The sequence below is a fragment of the Protopterus annectens genome, chromosome 4.part0 (genome assembly GCF_019279795.1).
Source record: "Protopterus annectens isolate FY-2018-M chromosome 4.part0, PAN1.0, whole genome shotgun sequence".
In the NCBI taxonomy this organism is placed as follows: Eukaryota; Metazoa; Chordata; order Ceratodontiformes; family Protopteridae; genus Protopterus; species Protopterus annectens.
The window spans coordinates 169,074,580-169,094,018 of record NC_056733.1 but is presented as its reverse complement, the minus strand read 5'-3'; the positions used below and the strand labels follow the sequence as shown (position 1 = coordinate 169,094,018).

The 19,439-nt window shown below is 43.1% G+C and overlaps 1 protein-coding gene across 2 annotated transcripts in view; it reads right to left on the bottom strand.

Moving 5' to 3' along the window:
• MAP2K4 (mitogen-activated protein kinase kinase 4) overlaps positions 1–19,439 on the bottom strand; it is a 1,470,818-nt gene that overhangs the window by 1,308,303 nt on the left and 143,076 nt on the right. The window lies entirely within an intron of this gene.

The following is a 19,439-nucleotide window of genomic DNA, read 5'->3' as shown; positions in this document are numbered from 1 at the left end:
ACAATATGTTTAATCCTACTCTTCATCCAGTGGTCCAAACCTTTGAAAAGTTAAATGAACATGATATAAGACGAATGTTTCAGAATGACAAATGTAAGATGGTCAAACACATAAATTTAAATAAGGAAGAAACTAAGAAGTTATGTACCTACCATAACGTTCCATGTTAGTTGTCTTCTCTCGCCTTCTTTCTTGCTGGATGGGTTCGGAGCCGATCCTCGGCTCCGACTTGGCACTTGCTAAGCTCGAGAGCTAATTTTACCAGCTCGAGGCAACCCTATATCCCATGATGCAAGGCGTGACTACCCCAGATCTCGTTTGGTAGCTATAGAAAAAACCCTGCCAGTAACCTTCTTCCCAGAAAGGAAGAAGAGGAACTAAATGTGGAAAGAAACCAAGAAAAGTAACCACTAGATAATAGTGACACTTCCTACTGGGGCCCATAGAAGGAATGGATCATACCCATAGAAGGAATGGATCATACCCAGAGAAGAGTACAACTTCAAGGTCTGTCCAGGCTAGGGGGAAGGAGGGAGGGACGCAAGAAAGAAGGCGAGAGAAGACCACTAACATGGAACATTATGGTAGGTACATAACTTCTTAATGTTAAGTTGTCAAACTCGCCTTCATTCTTGCTGGATGGGACCGCATCCCTAGCACCTCTATCCTGGGTGGCTCAATGGAACAGACTCTTGAGAACTGTGGAACCAAACCTAGCCCTGTCTCTAAGGCCAAGTCCAATTTGTAATGAGAGACAAAGGTGTGAGGAGTGGCCCAAGTGGCTGCCGCACAAATGGTGTCAATAGGTAGCCTATCCTGAAAAGCTGTAGAAGTGGATAGGCGTCTGGTAGAATGTGCGTTTGGTTTCGAGGGCAGTTGCTTGCCCCTAAGAAGATAAACATGAGAAATGGTAGAAGACAGCCATCTGGATAAGGTCACCTTGGAGACCGGCAGACCCTTCCTGTTTTCTGCATAAGAAAGGAACAGTTGATCAGATTTTCTGAATTGTTTAGTTCTGTCCAAGTAATATCCGAGTTGGCGATGGACATCCAAACAGTGAAGTTTCTGTTCAGCTTTGTCAGAATAATTAGGGGAAAAAAACTGGCAAATCAATAGATTGGTTAATATTGGTCTGGGAAGCAACCCTGGGCAAAAAAGATGGATTAGTTCTTAAAGATACTATATCTTTGTGGAAAACCAAGTATGGGGGACGGACACAGAGAGCATGAAGTTCAGACACCCTCCTGGCTGAAGTAACAGCAACCAGAAAAATTGTCTTCCAGGAAAGGAATTTTAATGAGCATGTAGCAGCCGGTTCAAAGGGGGGTAGAATCAAGGATGCCAGCATTAAATTCAGGTCCCATTGCGGAGGGGGATCTTTGATTGGAGGTTTCAGGAGAAAGATCCCTCTAAGAAAGGCTTTGCAAAGCTTGTGAGACATAATGTTTTGATCTGCTAAGCCAACATGAAAATTTGAGATTGCTGCCAGCTGGACCTTAACTGTAGAGGAAGAAGAACCCGACTGAAAAATCTCAGCTAGGAAGTCCAAGACTGACTGCACTGGAGCAGTAAAGGGATCTATGTCCCTAGACTTTGCCCAGAAGGAAAAACGCTGCCATTTGCTAGCATAAATCCTTCTGGTAGAGGACTTTAGAGAAGCTACTATGATATCTCGCACAGGATTAGAAATCATAGGGAGCCTGGCTAAGGAAGAAGTGGAGCAACCAAGCAGTGAGGTTGAGAGAATGAATGGCCTGGTGCAGATGACCCGAATGGTGGGTCAGAAGATCTGGAACTGGATCCAGATGCCAAGGCTGAACCAAGAGATGACGATGCAGGGACGGAAACCAAATTTGTCGAGGCCAGTAAGAGGCAATGAGAATCAACTTGGCTCTCAAGACGGCAGCTTTCTGAATCACTTGAGGTATCAGCGGGAATGGAGGAAAAAGGCATAAAGAAGTCCCCGGGGCCAATCCTGGGTTAGAGCGTCTCTGGGGGGATGGCCTGGTAGTGGAAAGAGGGAGAAGAAGTCTGGGCATTTGCTGTTTTGGGGTGTAGCAAAAAGGTTGCAGGAAGGGACGCCCCACCTCTGAAAAATCTCGTCCACTACTGATTGTTTGAGAGACCACTCGTGTGGCATGAGAATAGCTCTGCTCAGTCTGTCCGCTAAGAGGTTGGATTTCCCGGGGATATGCGTTGCTATCAGAAACCGATGAGAGGAGATTGCCCATTGCCAAAGTCTGAGAGCTTCTCGACACAGTGGATAGGATTTGGTCCCGCCCTGTTTGTTGATATACCAGACTACGGACATGTTGTCTGTCTGAACTGCAATAGTCCCTAAAGGAAGAAAGTCGCTGAGGGCTTGCAACATTAAAAGCACTGCTCTCATGTCTAGGACATTTATGTGCAGATGGTATTCTATGGGTTGCCAAGTCCCATGGACCATCCTGCCCTGATAATGCCCCCCCCACCCGATCAGAGAGGCATCCAAAGTGACTGTGGCAACGAGGACTGGGGGAACAAATAGTCGGCCCTGATGGAGTTGCGGAGAAGACATCCACCAGGTTAGGTGACTCTTGCACGATTGCGTCACGAAGATCTCGTGGCGCATGGGGAGCTGCTGGAAGGACCAATTGGTGAACAACATCCACTGCAGAAGACGCATGTGGAAGCGAGCTAAAGGAAGTAGTACGATGGCTGCAGCCATAAGACCTAGCACCTTCAGGACAAATCTGGCCCTGATCTTTTTGCTGAGAAGTATGATCCAAACATACTTTTGGATGTCCAGAATTCTTTGGTTTGTGAGTCTTGCTGACATCCCAACAGTGTCTAATTCTGCGCCTACAAAGGTAATAGATTGGCAAGGCGACAGTGAAGATTTTTCGAAGTTTATAGAAATCCCCAATTGGTTGCAGGTGTGAAGAGTGTAGTCTCTGGCCTTGAGAAGTTGATGCCTGGTGGTGGCAGAGAGGAGCCAGTCGTCTAGATACAGAAACACCTGGAATCCTTGATGTCTCAGGGGAGCCGTGACCACTGCCATACAATTGGTAAACACTCTGGGGGCTGTAGTGAGACCAAAGGGCAGGGCTCTGAATTGAAAATGACTGGTCCCCCAGCCGAAAGCGGAGAAACCTTCTGGCGCTCCTGTGAATTTTTATGTGATAGTACGCATCCTGAAGGTCTATTGAGCACATCCAGTTGTCCTTGCCCAAAAAGGGTAGAATGGACTGAAGAGTGACCATCCGGAACCTTGCCTTTTTGACAAACTTGTTTAGTTTGCTGAGGTCTAAAATTGGTCTCCAATCTCCCTTCTTTTTGGGAACAAAAAAGAATTTTGAGTAGATTCTGGATCCTACTTGGTCTGCTGGCACTAGTTGGATGGCTGTTTTTGCTAGGAGCTTTGATACCTCCAGTTTTGCCAACTCCCTTAGACCGGGTGAAACGTCCGGGAGGGATTGATGAGGAACAGGATATCTCACGAAAGGGATATTGTAACCCTCGGATATGATCGACTGTACCCATTTGTCTTGAGAAAGGGAATGCCAGGCTGTTGGGTACAGCGACAATCTTCCCCTCGACTGCCTCCAAGGGTGGAAGTCAGGCAACACCTCAGGGGTGCTGGAAGGGTTTATCAGAGAGAGGTTCTCTGTTACCCTGGTTCTGCGGACCCCCTCTGCCCCTGGGGGTAAACTGACCACGTGCGTCCGGCGTGACTCGCTGAGATTTACGGAACCACATTTTCCCTCCCTTCTGACCTTTGGGATAGGGTCTTGAAGGTGTGGAGAAATGGACTCCTACGGCAGAAAGAGTCTTGCCGTCTTGCTCACACCTGGTCAATGTGTCCTTCACCTGAGGCCCGAACAAAGACGAACCATCGAAGGGGGTATTAGTGAAGGACGCCTTAAAGGGGTCTGCGAAATTACAAAGCCGCATCCAGGACTGACGCCTAAGTGCCACTCCTGTACCTGCGGCTCTACTCGCCCCATCGGCTGCATAAGAAATGAGCCGCATGGAGGAGTTAGTTATAGAATTTAGGATTCCGAGCTGTGAGGCAATCTTTTCTTGAGCCCCAGCAGCTGACGGATCCTGAACTACCTCACCTAGTTCCTTGAGAATATCTCTCTGAAGCCGGGTAAAGTGACAGAGATAGTTCAGCGAACGCATAGCGAAGGTCGCTGAAGAAAAAATCCGCTTACGTACCTATCCATGGTCCTAGAGTCCTTGTTAGGAGGATGGACAGGTACAGAAGGATCGGCAAGTTCCTTCTTGGTGGCAGCCGCCACCACCATGGCATCAACAGGGACACCCTTGGTGAGAAACTGTTTGTCTGAGGGGGCCGTGATGAATTTAGAAGGCCTCCTGGGGACTGGTTCCACAGAATCGGGGCCGCCTTCGAGCCACCACTTCCATGAGCGGGTCGAAAGGCGGAGACACCCAGGAGGTGGAGGGTCGAGATCCAAAAGCCTCCAGGTATACCGACTCATCCTCGGAGGGGTTAATGGAAGGCCAGTTCCCCCTCTGCTTAAGGAGTTCCAGGATGTCTGAAAATGAGACATCCTCAGAGGGGGACCGTGGGGAACCCTCCGACTCATCTAAGTCAGTATCTGGTGTCGTAGACTCGGGGGGGTCAGTGTGCTTCCTCTTGCACGTCCTCTTACACGGGGGTTCTCCTGAAGGATCAGGAGAAACCTCGGAAGAAGAAGTTCTTCCCAATGGGGAAACCTGGGGCGATGGATCTCTAGGTCCGGGAGCAAGAGAATGGGAAGAGACATCGACAGGCACCGAAGAGGGAGGAGCTAATGGAACTGACCGTTGACTCAGCTCCGGGGCTAGAACACTCCTCATCACCTCAAAGGCTCCCCTTCCAGGGAGGCCAGAAGACTCCCGCTCCGAAGAAACAGGAATCCCCGGTCCCGCCGAAAGAGAAGGCTCCGAGGCCGATGTCAGTGCCGAGCTCACCAATGCCGAAGCTCCAAGAGGGAGAGCGGGGTCGGACAAGGGTCCGATGCCACTCGCCCCCTCGGTGCCGACAAGGGACACCTGATGACCGGATCCCTCCAAGGAAGGTCTCATGGAGGAGATCGGAGTCGAAGACAACGGAGCAGACAGGGGCGGTATTGGCTCCGGCGCACCCACGGTCAACGTTCCGAGAAGCTCCGGCTCCGATCTCTGAAGGAGAGTCGGAGGAGGAATTTCAGGGGGATGAGGGATAGCGGTCGTCTGCTGAGACGGGCTATGGAGCATCTAGGCCAGTGCCTGTGATTTCAGCAGTCTACTTACCACCCTCTCCAAGTCATGGTCTGACAGCCTGGAAGACCTTGAAGATCGGCTCTGATGGCTCTGCTCCAAAAACAGAGGAGATCCCGGAGCCGAGTGAATCGACTCCAGGGAAGGGGACCGAGATCTCTTCTTGGAAGGAACCATCGGAGCCGAAGACCCTTCGGTTCCAGTTGGAGCCGACAGCTTATCGGCACCAGTCCTGGTCAAAGATACGTCGGCTCCGGCCGGAGCCGTCATCGACATCGGTGCAAGTGTATCGGAGCCAGCCGGCACCGATAGCACCACCTCAGAGATAGAAAGATCGGCTCCAGCTGGAGCCGATCTCGACTCCGAAGGAGTCAGAGCCACAGCCAAAGGCTTAGGAACCACAGCCTGGGCTTTAGGTGGCTTAGAGGGCTTTCCCGACCCAGTCTTGGTCGGGGAGCCCTCTGGCTTCAACAAGCCACATATGATTAATTTGTTCCAACGTTCCTGCAGGACTCTCTGGCTGAAGGAGTGACAAATAGCACAGGAGTCCTGCAGGTGTAGAGGCCCCAGGCAGTACACACAAGAAGTGTGACCGTCTGTCAGAGACATTTTCTGACAGCACGAGTCACACTTCTTGAAGCCTGAGACCTTTACTTCTTTGGACATGGTATGCCCACCCAAAAAACACACACACACACCAGTCACACAGTTAGTTAATAAAAAGGGAAAAAATTAAACAACACACCCACACTTCCTGACAGAAAAATAATGGAAGGGAGGCTTAAGGCCTGAGGGTGGAAAAAAAAAACTATCCCTATACAAAGGAGAAAGGGTATATAGGGTAAGATAGGTAGGTATTAGTTAACTTTAACTATTAAGGGAAAGAAATAGGAAAAATGAAAATTTTTCTGACTGACTTTAGTATAATACTACTAAGACTTTACCTGAGCTGGTAAAAGGAGACCTCTTCGCGAAGCGGCAAACGAGATCTAGGGTAGTCAGGCCTTGCATCATGGGATATAGGGTTGCCTCGAGGTGGTAAAATTAGCTCTCGAGCTTAGCAAATGCCGAACCCATCTAGCAAGAATGAAGGCGAGTTTGACAACTTAACATCATGCTTTTACGAAATATCTGTAATAGAACTGACTTAAGAGTTTTAAGACCAGACAAAGGAGGAGGGCTGGTAGTCATGAATAAAATTGACTATAATAATAAAATGTGTAGTCTACTGTATACTGACACCTATAGTGAGATAAGTATTAATGAGAAGTCTACTGTATACTGACACCTATAGTGAAATAAGTATTAATAAGAAGTCTACTGTATACTGACACCTATAGTGAGATAAGTATTAATGTGTAGTATACTATATACTGACACCTATAGTGAGATAAGTATTAATGTGTAGTATACTATATACTGAAACCTATAGTGAGATAAGTATTAATGAGAAGTCTACTGTATACTGACACCTATAGTGAGATAAGTATTAATGAGAAGTCTACTGTACACTGACACCTATAGTGAAATAGGTATTAATGAGAAGTCTACTGTATACTGACACCTACAGCGAGATAAGTATTAATGTGTAGTATACTATATACTGACACCTATAGTGAGATAAGTATTAATGAGAAGTCTACTGTATACTGACACCTATAGTGAGATAAGTATTAATGAGAAGTCTACTGTATACTGACACCTATAGTGAGATAAGTATTAATGAGAAGTCTACTGTATACTGACACCTACAGTGAGATAAGTATTAATGAGAAGTCTACTGTATACTGACACCTATAGTGAGATAAGTATTAATGAGAAGTCTACTGTATACTGACACCTAAAGTGAGATAAGTATTAATGTGTAGTCTACTGTATACTGACACCTATAGTGAGATAAGTATTAACGAGAAGAACATTACATATAAGAAAGTGGACATTACACTACAAAAACTAGTTTAACTTTTTTTAAGTACCAAACAGAGGACAGATATGTGCATATTATAATATGAGCAACAGTCTACAAAAAGAGGGAAAAAAGTGTGCTGTTTTCATGTGATAACAGCGCAGCTGTTAATTATGTGAAGGAAGGACAGCATGGCTGTGCACTAGCTAGTACTGATATTTGTCAGCTCTATTGTTTAGATTCAATTCTGGTCTCTGGATGCTCAACCTGCATGTTTTCTCCATGTCTCTACAGGTTTTCTGTAGGCAAGGTGGTACAGTGGTTACAGCTGGTCCAAGGTTAGGGTACAATTGTGTCTTGTAGATACTGCCTGGATGCACCATGCTTTGCGGCCACACAGATTTTCTGTAAACACTCCAGCTCTCTTTCCATACCAAAAAACAATGTGCTGCTGAGCTTACTTGGTTACAACATCGTTGCTATGCTTGTACTTTACGTACCATACACTGCAGTGCTCATCTATCTGAAAATAAAGAATGGAGACTGACCAAAAGACTAGTTTGTGATTAATTCTCAGTAATCGGACAAGCTCTCCAAAGACAGCTTTTTCAACCAGAGGAACTGTACTGAAAGAGCCACAATTTTACAGCAACATAGCGGTGTTCAAAAGAAAAGAAGATCAAAGGCCTTAACCACTGTTTGTTTCTAACTTTGTACTACAGTGCTATTTGTTTTGCACAGCTGTAGAACAGGAAGTAGGGTGAGGTATTTTGGGGCTCAAAGACCTGGCACAGATCACCACACACAGAAAACCAAATCTGTTTGAGATCTGCTGTGATAAATTTCCATGAGCTTATAAATGATACTCATGAGACTTGTGAGAGTCTGTAATTACCTGGATCTGTGGTAGGGCCACCTGTGTAGGTGAACCACTACAGCGGTTTGCCAAACATACCCAAATAAGAGACAGGAGGTAAACAGGTTAAGGAAGGGGAGTTGAACCGAACAGTTTTTGGCACTTACCAGCAGACAGCCAGGTGCCTAGAACCATGAAACCAATGTTTGTAGTCTTTCAGTTGACAGGACTTGTTCATAAGAAGTGTAGAAGTTACAGTAAAGGGAGAACTGAAGACTAAGTTGGCGGGGTGAAACTGGAGCTGAACGTGTGGCCAAGTACAGAGGCAATGGTTTCAGGATCAGAGTAAGTGGAATCTTTGGATATTAGTTCAGAGAAGATTGAGATCGTGTTACTTCTGACATGCTAACACAGCTAAAGAAAGCTCTGTGGTTGCCTTTAACAGAAGTGACAATTTTCATTCAAAAGGAAATTTTTTTGCTCAGCAATTAAAACACCCTTTTTATGGTAAAGGCACGAGGCACGAAAATACCTTATTTAAGGCAGGAAATTGTATTGTTTTATTGAACAATTTCTGTGGTAACACTTCTTAATGGTTTATTCCAGAGTATTCTATTGTACTGGCAACAGATGCCTCAATGCAGTCTTCAGATAGGAGTAGAAAATGGGGTTGAATGAAGCAACTTGGTAAAAGACTAAGTGGAGCGGGCACAATTAAATTTAAACAGGTTACACAACAGCATAAGAGTTTGGCTTTGGAGTAGTCCCTTTAGGGAGGGATGGAGAGGCATTGATACTAAGGCAGGTGATGACAGTCTGGGGATCAGAACTAATAAGACAGGGTATATAGCACATGGTAAGGTGCACGCATGGGCAATACTGGTGAGAAGGGCAAGAAGATTTGTACCTTTAGTAAGAAGGTCTGGAGGAAGTACAGCTGTGCAAGTTGAACTTGCCATAACAGTAGATGTACGAATGCTCACTGCTGTAGCACGTTTAGGTATTATAAACCAAAGCTTCAGGGCACCTTCCTTCCGCCCAAACTGTGAAGCAGCTCAAGCTGAGCTGAATAAAGACAGGTTTGGGTGTGAAGCCCTTCAGAGCTTTCCACTAGCAGAGAGAGGGAGGCTAAGCCCTGAAGGGACAATGATGCACACAAAAAAAAAAAATGTCCACAACCTGGCATAAAAAACACATCAAAAATCGAGGGAGGGAGTGGCTTCTGCAGCAGTGATCATTTGAGCATCTACTGTTACGCTACGTTCCACTGTACTATGCTCATCATATTGATAACTGCTGCAATACTCTTATATCTATGGGTTGATTACCATACTGAACTATATTTGGGAGGCAGAACAACAGTTCAGTTGGCTTGGAGAATGGTCTTCGCAAAGCTTGAAGGAACCAAGCTTATAGTGATTTGTAAAAGCATGTACAGAGGGACAAACAACAGCTTCTGGAATACTTCTAGAACCCAACTCTTTCCAAAAAGCCACAGATGAAACCAAGGACCTGGCAGAGTGGACCTTGACCCTGCCTGAAATAGTTTTGTTATGGTGAGTATAAAAAAGTAATTATCTTGCACAACCACTTGGAAATATTCTGTTTTGAAACAGGTTGTCCCTTCTTCTTATCTTCACAAGAAATGAGTAACTGATCTAAAGATCTAAAAGATTTGGTTCTGTCAAGAGAGTACCAGAGTTGTCTGCTGATATCCAAGGAATGCAGTATCCTTTCTCCCTTATTTCTAGGTTCAAGAAATGAAACAGGGAGGTGGGCAGTTTGGTTTAAGGTAAACTTGGATACCACTTTAGACATAAATAAAGTTTAATTCTCAAAGAAACCCTTTCCCTATGGAAATGGGATAGAGTTGACTCACCATAAGAGCCCGTAACTCAGACACCCTTCTTGCAAAGGTCAGAACAATCAGTAAAACTGTTTTACAAGTTAATAACCTCAAATTAGCCAGATTAGCTAGTTCAAATGGAGCAAGTGTTAGCTTCTCTAACTCAAAATTAAGATACCCAGGAGGGACCACAAGTTTTCCTCAAGGCCTCCTATACAAAACCCCTTTCAAGAACATTCTGACATGGCACTGCACTGAAAGAGGACCCATGGGCAGACATGCTGAAATGGCCAATAAACGAACCCTGAAAGAGAAATATGAAAGGCCACAAGATAGTAACTCACACAAATATTGCAAAACCAGAGAACATCTAGCCCTGAACAGGTGTTGGTTATGTGTTGGCACCAACTAGAAAACATCTTCAAATTCCTAATATATGATTTTCTAGTAGCAGGCTTTCTAGTTTCCATTAGTAAGTGCTGCACATTTTCAACAAACAGGTGCCTAAAAGGAATTAAGACCCTATCATTCAGGTAGTCAACTGAAGATGACTGATGTGAGAGTGTATTAAACATCCCTGTTCTTGTGTGAGTTGATCTAGTTTGTGAAAAAGCTTATAGTAATTGCCCTGGCAATTTCCAAAATAAGGGAGTACTACAGTTGGCTAGGCCAGAAGGGTGTCACCACAGTGATCTTGTGGGATTTCTTACAAATCTTCTGAAGTACCCTGGATATTAGTGGAGAGGATGGGAAAGCATAAAGGAACATTCCTAACAAAGGACAAAAAAAGATATATGTGTATCTGTGTTCCAGGCCTTCCTGCATGGAGTCCCGGAACAATAATCTTGCCAGTTGACTGTTCATTCACAGTGCAGGCAAAGAGATGTACTTAAGAACTCTCCACAGATAGACCACATATTGAAGACCACCCCCCGATCTTGTTTCCATTTGTGAGGTTCTGCCTTGTTCATGCTCAGCTTGTCTGCTACACAATTTTATCTGACAGAATGTAGGATGCCTGTACATTGTACTGAGAAGCTATATCCCAAGCTAATATAACTAGCCTGCAAAGGGAGTACAAACCTGGTTCCCTCTTGCTTATTGATGTACCAAATTACTATGTTATTATCTGGAACTACTTGAAGAGGTCCTGGAGACCAAAGATGGTTCAGAGACAGGAGTGCCTTGACAAGGCACGCATATCCTTGATATTTATGTGCTCAGGTCTGTCCTTAGTGTCCCAAACCCCTGCACTTCTCTCTCTCTTGAAACTGCTTCCCAAACAAAGTCTGACGTGTCTGTGGTGACTGACTGCTTTGGAATAGGGAAGGAGAAGGGAAGACCTGGATTAAAGGACATCTGTTGTCTCCACCAAAAAAATTATCTTCTGACAAACCACAATACTGGGATTTGAAAAGATGGTGTTGATGCTGGGACCAAAGGGATTTCATATACCACTGTATCATTCTCATGTGAAGTCTTGCCAGGGGGATTTTGCGAATCATAGAAGCCATGAGACCCAAATTCCTGAAGTATTCCCTCACAGCGGCCAAAGCCTAAGTGGACAACTTTAGAAATACATCTAAACACAGATCTATGTTTCCTGTGGAAGAAAACCTCTTTGAACTGAGATGTCTAGTTGACATCCCTGGAACATAATTCCAGTTGAAGCAGTCAAGAAAGACTTTTGAATGTTCTCTTGGAATCCCAGCTTGTCTAAGAGATATCTCACCCAAGACAGAGATTCCTGACAGTTTGAAAAAGACACTGCAACAATAAGCAAGTCATCTAAATATGGAAAAAGTGGATACCCTACAGCCTGCAATGAGCTATAACTGGAGCTAGACACTTTGTGAACACTCTTGCTACAGTGGATAGTCCAAAGGGTAAGGCAGAGAACACATAATGTGACCCAGGCACACAAAACCTTAAGAAATGTCTAAACTCTCAATGAATAGGGATCTGATGAGAGGCATCTTTTAAGTCTAGTTTTACCAGGAAACTTGAGAGAGAAAGACAAGGTAACAGGTTGTGAAGTGACATTCTGAATTTGGGCACCATCACAAACAGTTTTAAGAATGAAAAAAAAAATATCCCTAACTGGTCTCAACGTATTTTCTTCCTTTGGCACAAGGAATATCCATGAACAAAAACCCTTTCCAACTTGGGAAGAAGGAACTGATCATATCAGTCCTTGGAACAGTATGTGATGAACAGGTGGAAACAAAAGAATCTGATCTGGAGGATGAGGAATGACTCCCTGGAAAGGAGGAATTTCCTCCCACTGACAGATGTAACCTTGATGACTGATTTTCAGAACCCATTTGTCTGAAACAATCTGTTGCCAAATAGAAATATGGAAATTCAAACTTTCTGGAAGAAAAAAAGGGGTACGGTGGGAAAGGGTCACAAAGTCTCTTGAAGGGTCATTCAGACTTGTTGGACTTACCAGTTTGGGAAGGTTTGAGACGTCTTTTTGGAACCCCCTTTCCATTTCTTCTTAAAGATCTGTTTACCTGACTTTTGTTGAGGCAGTTTATTCTGTTTTTCTCAAAATTGTTCAAGAGATAGAATATCCCTTGGACAATTTGGAAAATGAGGGCAGAAAAATCTTAAGAGATTCTCTGGATCAGTTTGCCCCTTTCATCACACTTTTTGTCACCTCTGTAGCAGATGGGCCAAATATTTCATCTCCATCAATGGGAGAATTTAAAATCAGGTTTCTTATCACCGTCTGGGAGCTTCTGAGAATGCAGCCATGCAAACTTCTTCAAAACAGTTCAGTAGCCATAGCCCTGGAAGTAATATCAACAGTTATATACACATTGCAAACAATGAATAGTGGCCTACACAATAGAAGTTATTTAAAGCAGATTTTTCCTCACAAGAAGAAGCTGCTGATAAAACTTTCCTCATACTTTTCCTGTTTGTCAAAACAAAATACCATATGAGCCTGACAATTCAAAACTGTGAAAATTAAAATTACAAAGTATACTTTTTCCCATACCTATTTTTGCTCGTCTTGGTTTAAAATTGAAGACAAACAGGCGGGGTAGTTTGTTTATATGCTTTATTACATTGAAACACATTAGGATGGATTTAGAGTCTTTTTCACAGATATGACACTGCAATACCGGCTCGGACACCAGGATCAAATGTTTTCGATTCCACCTAAACTCTACTCCTTCTGATTCCACAATGTACGATCTTTGCTCTGGACATACACTTTTCACAATTCCAATCCGATCAAAACCTTTGGACATTTGCATCCTCACTATCTCCCCTTCTCGTAATGGACTGAATGGTTTGCTGGTCTTATCAAAATAGGACTTCTGGGATAAGCACTTCTTCAACAGATGGGCTTTAACTGATCTGTTGTTCCTGACACATGGAACCAATAGATTCCTGCTGATTGGTAACGTGGTTCTGGCTTGTCTCGACAGAATTCTCTGTGCAGGTGAACCAAGATGTTTATCACAAAGAATATATCTGAGATTCAAGAAAACATCACTATTGTCTCGTTTTGACTTCTCTAGTAATGGTTTCGCACTTTGAACTGCACGTTCTGCCAAACCATTTGACTGTGGGTACTCAGGGCTACTTGTAACATGAGTAAAGTCACATTCTTCACCAAATCTCTTGTACTGCTGGCTTGTAAACAGTGTACTGTTACCAGAAATAACTCTGTGCTGACTACTATGGACTGCAAAATGACGCTTCATCTTAGTAATGACAGTACTGGATGCTAGATTAGGAAGTAGGTCAATTTCAAACCAATCTGAATAACAGTATACTAACACCAAGTAATGCTGACCATTCCATTCGAAAATTTCTGTAGCTTCTTGTCGACCAAGGTAGTTCAGGAAGCTAGTTTAGCTGAAGTGGTTCTTTCTGCTGATGCGGCTTAGTACTATTACATACAGAACAAGATGAAAGTACTCTCTCAATGCCCTGTGACACAGGAGACCAAAATACTACACATCTCACCCTTCTTTTGGTAGAATCTGCTCCTGGGTGGCCATGATGCAAAATAGCAATATACTCTTGCTGCAAGGACTTTGGAAAAATCATTTTTGGACAGTTCACGATGATACCATTGTCAGACAAAATCTCATCTCTGTAAGGAAAATATGGTTGCAGGTCTACTGGTAAGCAAGATTGCTTTGACGGCCATCTCCACTTGATAAAGTGGTTGAGCTTCTGAAGAACTGGATCTGAGGCTGTATGACTTCTAAGCTCATCCAGATATGTGGAAGAAAAATTTGTCACTTCCATGACTTCAAAATCAAGTTCATTTTCATGCTGTTCAGTGGTATTTCAGGGCGATCTGGATAATGTATTAGCAAGATAAAGAAGTTTTCTTTTTGTGTAGACAAGATTGAAATTATACTTTTGAAATTTCAACAGCATGCGTTGCAATGTGGCAGGAGCTGTATACACAGGCTTTCTCAAAATAGTGACTAGAGGTTGGTGATCTGTTTCAATTTGGATAGGTCTATCATAAATATAATCATGGAACTTTGAACATGTAAACACAATTGCCAAGAGCTCTTTCTCAATCTGTGCATACTGCATTTCAGTTTGGGTTAAAGTTCTTGAAGCATAGGCTACTGGCCTACCCTCTTCACAAGAAAGAGTAACTGGTTTGTGAACATCATAGTATCCAAGAGTAGGTGGACTGGCAATTTTTATTTCAGGACATCAAATGCTCTTTGGTGTTGCTCTAACCATGACAAATACACATCTCTGCAGATCAACTCTGAGTGGTGCCGAAAATTGGCTTAAGTCTGGAATGAGCTTGCCTAGGTAGTTAACCATGCCAAGAAAATGTTGTAGGTCTTGAACATTATCTAGAACTGATATCTCAAGAACTGCTGTTTGCTTGGCAGGATCTGGTCATAAGCCTGAACTGGTAAATAAATGACCAACATAAGTAACTTCTAGTAGCCTGAATTTGCACTACTGAGTATTCAGCTTAAGATTTACTTCACGTGTTCTTTCCAGAACTTTCCTGAAGTTTCTGTCATGCTCGGCTTCACCATTGCCTCCTACTAGAATATAATCTACTACAATAGCACACTGACAACCAGAAAAAATTTGCTCCATCGCACGCTGGAACACTTTACAGGCAGAATTTATCCCAAATGGCATTCTTAAAAACCTGTACCTGCCAAAGGGAGTACTGAAAGTGGTCAAACATGAAGATTTTTTTCGTCAAGACAAAATTTGCCAAAATGATCTCTTTGCATCCAAGACAGAAAAAACTGTGGTGTTTGGCATAAAAGCAGAGGCTTCTTCAACTGTACGCTTTGGATAACAAGGTCTTTTCAGTGTTTTGTTCAAATCTCTTGGATAAATACATATTCTGATATCATCTGAGCTTTTCTTATGACCATGGAAGAATTCAGTAGGTTCATCAACTGGACAAATTACACCTTGCTGTACCATTTTGTCTAGCTCGGCTTTGACTCTGCTCTGCATAGAAACTGGAACTTTCAGGGCTGGTCTGACAAGTGGACTGGCTTCAGGGTCTAACTTAATGGAGTACACAACTGGGAGGTTTGCCTAGTTAGTCCTCGAAAAGATCAGCATATGTAGAGAAAACAGACTACGCAAAATTAGAATAGTGGTCTTTTAAGCTTGTATATTGGGAGACTTCCTTTACAATGAAAGTAGCCCCATTTTCAAACTGTCCCTGAGGCCTAATAATGACTGCACGTGCATTTTGGCCACGTAAAATTGCAAGTTACAGCTGTTTCCAGCAGAGTAACATGAAAGCACTACTGAACCTTTCAGTTTGAATTTCTTCACCACCATAAGCAACAAGCTTCACACACTTTGCCAAATCAAGATTCTCACAAGCACATACTCTAGCAAATGTTTCTGCTGACTTAACATTGCACTTTGAACCTGTGTCAACCTTGTGCACTATGAGAGACCCATTAATCCAAACAGTACAAAATACTTCATTCTTTGCCCATAAATCTACTGCGACTGTTTCATTAAACAAAGACATACCATCAACAAAAAAAGTAGGGTCACAGCTTTCTAACTGATCAACTTGTCTCTTTGAATGTTCTCTTTTAATAAAAGAATGAGCCTCTTTTGATTTACAACATCTGTGGAAATGATTCTATGTTTTACATCTGTGGCACTGCTGACCAAAAGCTAAGCACTTCTCTCTTTTAGACACATGATTACCACCACAATTATGACAGTCAACTATGAGGGTTGGCAAGAGTACATGCTTTGAGTTTGCTGATTCACCCTTGTGCTTCACTGAGACTGTGCGCACTCTGAAAAAAAGCTACAGGGTTTCTCAGTGACTGTTGCAGCGCTCACAGTTGCTGCCATGTGCTTGGGCCCGTTTCTTTTAACCACATGCTGCTTCATAGTATCAACATTAGCTTTACTGCAGTATTTTCCAAAGCTACTTTCATTTGTAAGCAAGCATTTTTTATTTGTAAGCATATTTGTGTGCTTTTCTGTGAGCTCGTATATTTGACAAATCTCAATGGCCTTATTCAAAGTTAAATCAGTGTCACGAAGCAAAATCTTTCTCACAGCATCATCTTTAATACCACACACAAGTTTGTCTTTTATCAACTCATCCCTTAAATCACCAAATCTGCATGTTTTAGCTTTGTTTCTCGTCAATTATATATACTGCAAAAGTTTCACCAGGTTTTTGACTCCTTGTGTAAAATAAGTGCCTTTCCATTGCAATATTCATTTCGGGGTTATGCGTTTCTCTAAGTTTATGTTTTAAGCACTCGGGGTCTTCCCTTGACTCAGCCAGTACCACTATATGGAGGTTTTCCCCCTCTCCTGAGAACACAGCAGGTGTAAACACAAATGAATGCTATCTTTCTATGGCTTCTGAACCAGCTAAATTATGCAGAATAAATGCCTTTGTACGGTTATCTTCATCAGAAAATGCAGCTTGTATGAAAATAGCTTACTCTTGCTTAAACACTCTCCAGTTCTCTGCAATATTATTATCAAATACAAGAGGAACTGGTTTTCGAAATCTGTCTGCCAAGCCAACAAAGTATGCCCAAACACAATGAAAATATGGCCCCTGTAATTATATACGAACATACACACACATACAGTACTTGTAATAACATTCAAATGCATAACAAACTCTTCAAAATACCGTACTTTGTAAAATATGCTTTGAAATGGCTGTATTTTGCGAAATGAAAAAATAAGATACCTCGGTGTTCTCCCACTGAAAATACTGGCACATTCTAGCAACAGTATCATAGAAGGAAAAAACTCACATGGACAATCAGATATTGAACATTCCTCAGAGTCTTGAAACAGAAATTTGAGGAAAAAACTGTATCCATCCCTGCATCTTCCTGTTCCGATTCAAAATCTTGAATCCCTTCAGGGAAAAGGAATCCTGCTTTTTTACCAGAAACTACTTTACAAGAAGGATCAATAGCCTGAATTAAACCCTGAGCCAGACCCAGTAAGCTACTCCTATCCAAAAAAAAAAATCTCAGGAGGAGATGTAGACAAATGCTTGTTTTTTTTCTGTTTCTTTTTGCCAGGAAAAATGGGACCAGCTGTGTTACTAATGGCAGTAGCTGCTTCCCTAGGGATGGGAAGAGCATTCTAATATAACAGTGAAACCTTCCCTGCTCCTTCTCCCAGGACCAACAAAAGTGGCACTTCCTTACCCACTGAGGGGACTGCAGCAGCCGCAGAGGAAGTGGCTAACCCTTGCCCATAGCTGCTGTAGGAGCTACATTAGAGGGATCCAGAGTAAAAGATGAGTGGCCTGGGGTACAACAAATGGCCACAGCAGAGTCACCTTCCTGCGGCTGAGGCAAACTGCTAGCCTGCTGTGGTGGAAAAGACTGTTTGCTTAACTTTTTCTTTTTGTGGCTGGAAGAAGGACTGACAGTGGGGCTGGTAGTCTGTTCTATGGTCAAGCCAAAACTGGTGCCTTTTCCCAAGAGAAGATGAACAGCAACTGCCAGTAAACACTACCAGTCCACAAAAGTCATTCTGCCAGGAAAAAAAAAAAACAGTAAAAAGTGCTTTAAAACACTATGACAGCCCCATAAAAGAAAAACAAACACAATTTCGCCATAGGAAAAAAGGTTTTCCGTCACTTTATCCTACGTCTAAACAAACATAAAAAACAACTGCTCCATTTAAAATAAGTTGTGGTCTCTAGACAGCACGTTAAAACACAGCATTCCTAGCTTTAAAGTAACTTTCCTGGAGGAGGAAGTAATAGAGCCTCAACAAAATAAAGAAAATAGAATTTTTTTTCCCTCAAAGGGAACTTCTCTTCTCAGCAAAGGAAAGCACAAGCCAACTGTCAATCCTTGAAAGCCTCAGAGGATCGTGCTCTTCGGCAGCAGTAAAGCTCTGAAGGGCTTCGCTCCCAAACTTGTCAATCAGCTCGGTTTGAGCTACTTGACAGTTTGGCTGCATCGAAGGCGCCCTGAAACTTTGGGAGCTGGCCAGCTGTTATATCCCTGGCAGGATATAACCCATATAGCTAAGGCTACTGCAGCATTGATCAATATGATGAACTTTTGACATTTACAACATCTAGGCAGCACTGTGCATGCTGCTATTGGATGTATAGCTACCTCATTTGATGAGAGGGTAGCTGCAGTCACCTAGAAGCAGCATGCTGGGTTTGACGGACATTTCTTCCAACTTTTTCCAGTAAAAAATCATGAACAGATAATGAATGGTACCTGCAGTTCGTAAAGATACGGTAGCAGACCTTAAGGGCATCCATGACCTTAAAAACCCTGAGGTTGGTGTCATGGGGGTATTTAGCATGAGATGAGTGTGTCAAGGATAAATACAGACACCTGCCCACACATCCCAGTGGGTATGAATGATACATGCTCTACCCCGGCTTGAAGGGAGCAGTCAGTACACTGGTAATAATACAGATACAGATGTGCTACAGGGTCATGAAGGCCTTAAAGTTCGACATTTTCTTATTTAAACACCTGCTATTAAGCTATCCAATCTTGATGAAAGCCGAACTGCAACTTGCTAAGTTGTTATGATCAAAACATGGTCTTTGTCCAGAAAAGGCTCTATGGTGGGTACAAAAGATTTAGCCAATGTGTGGAAATCATGGAGAAGAGAGGTGCAACTTATGTGAAACAATCCTGTGTTAGTTTGTAATGTGCAACAGCTTGGTAAGAGAAGCTTTATCTTATAGGTTCATAAGCATGTACTGGGCTAGCTGCCCTTGCATGCCATTTTAAGCCTAGCCAATTTCCCTTTTTGTGCTTAAAAAAAAAACTATTCCACTTGGGCCTTACCCGTTCCATGGTTGATAACTATACATTTCCCCTAATGAGAATAAATGGGATCATACCACAGATAATCTGAGGGGGGCCATGCATGCGATAAAGCATTTAGGAGCTGCATATGTCCATTAGTAGTACAGGGGTCAGTCCTGGGGGTAAATTTTTCATTTCCCATCCAAAGATCCAACTTACACTTGAAAATGGATAGGAATGAAATTTGTTTAATGTGGACGGGGAGTCTGTTCCATAGCAGCAGTATCCTCTGTGAAATATACCTTGCCC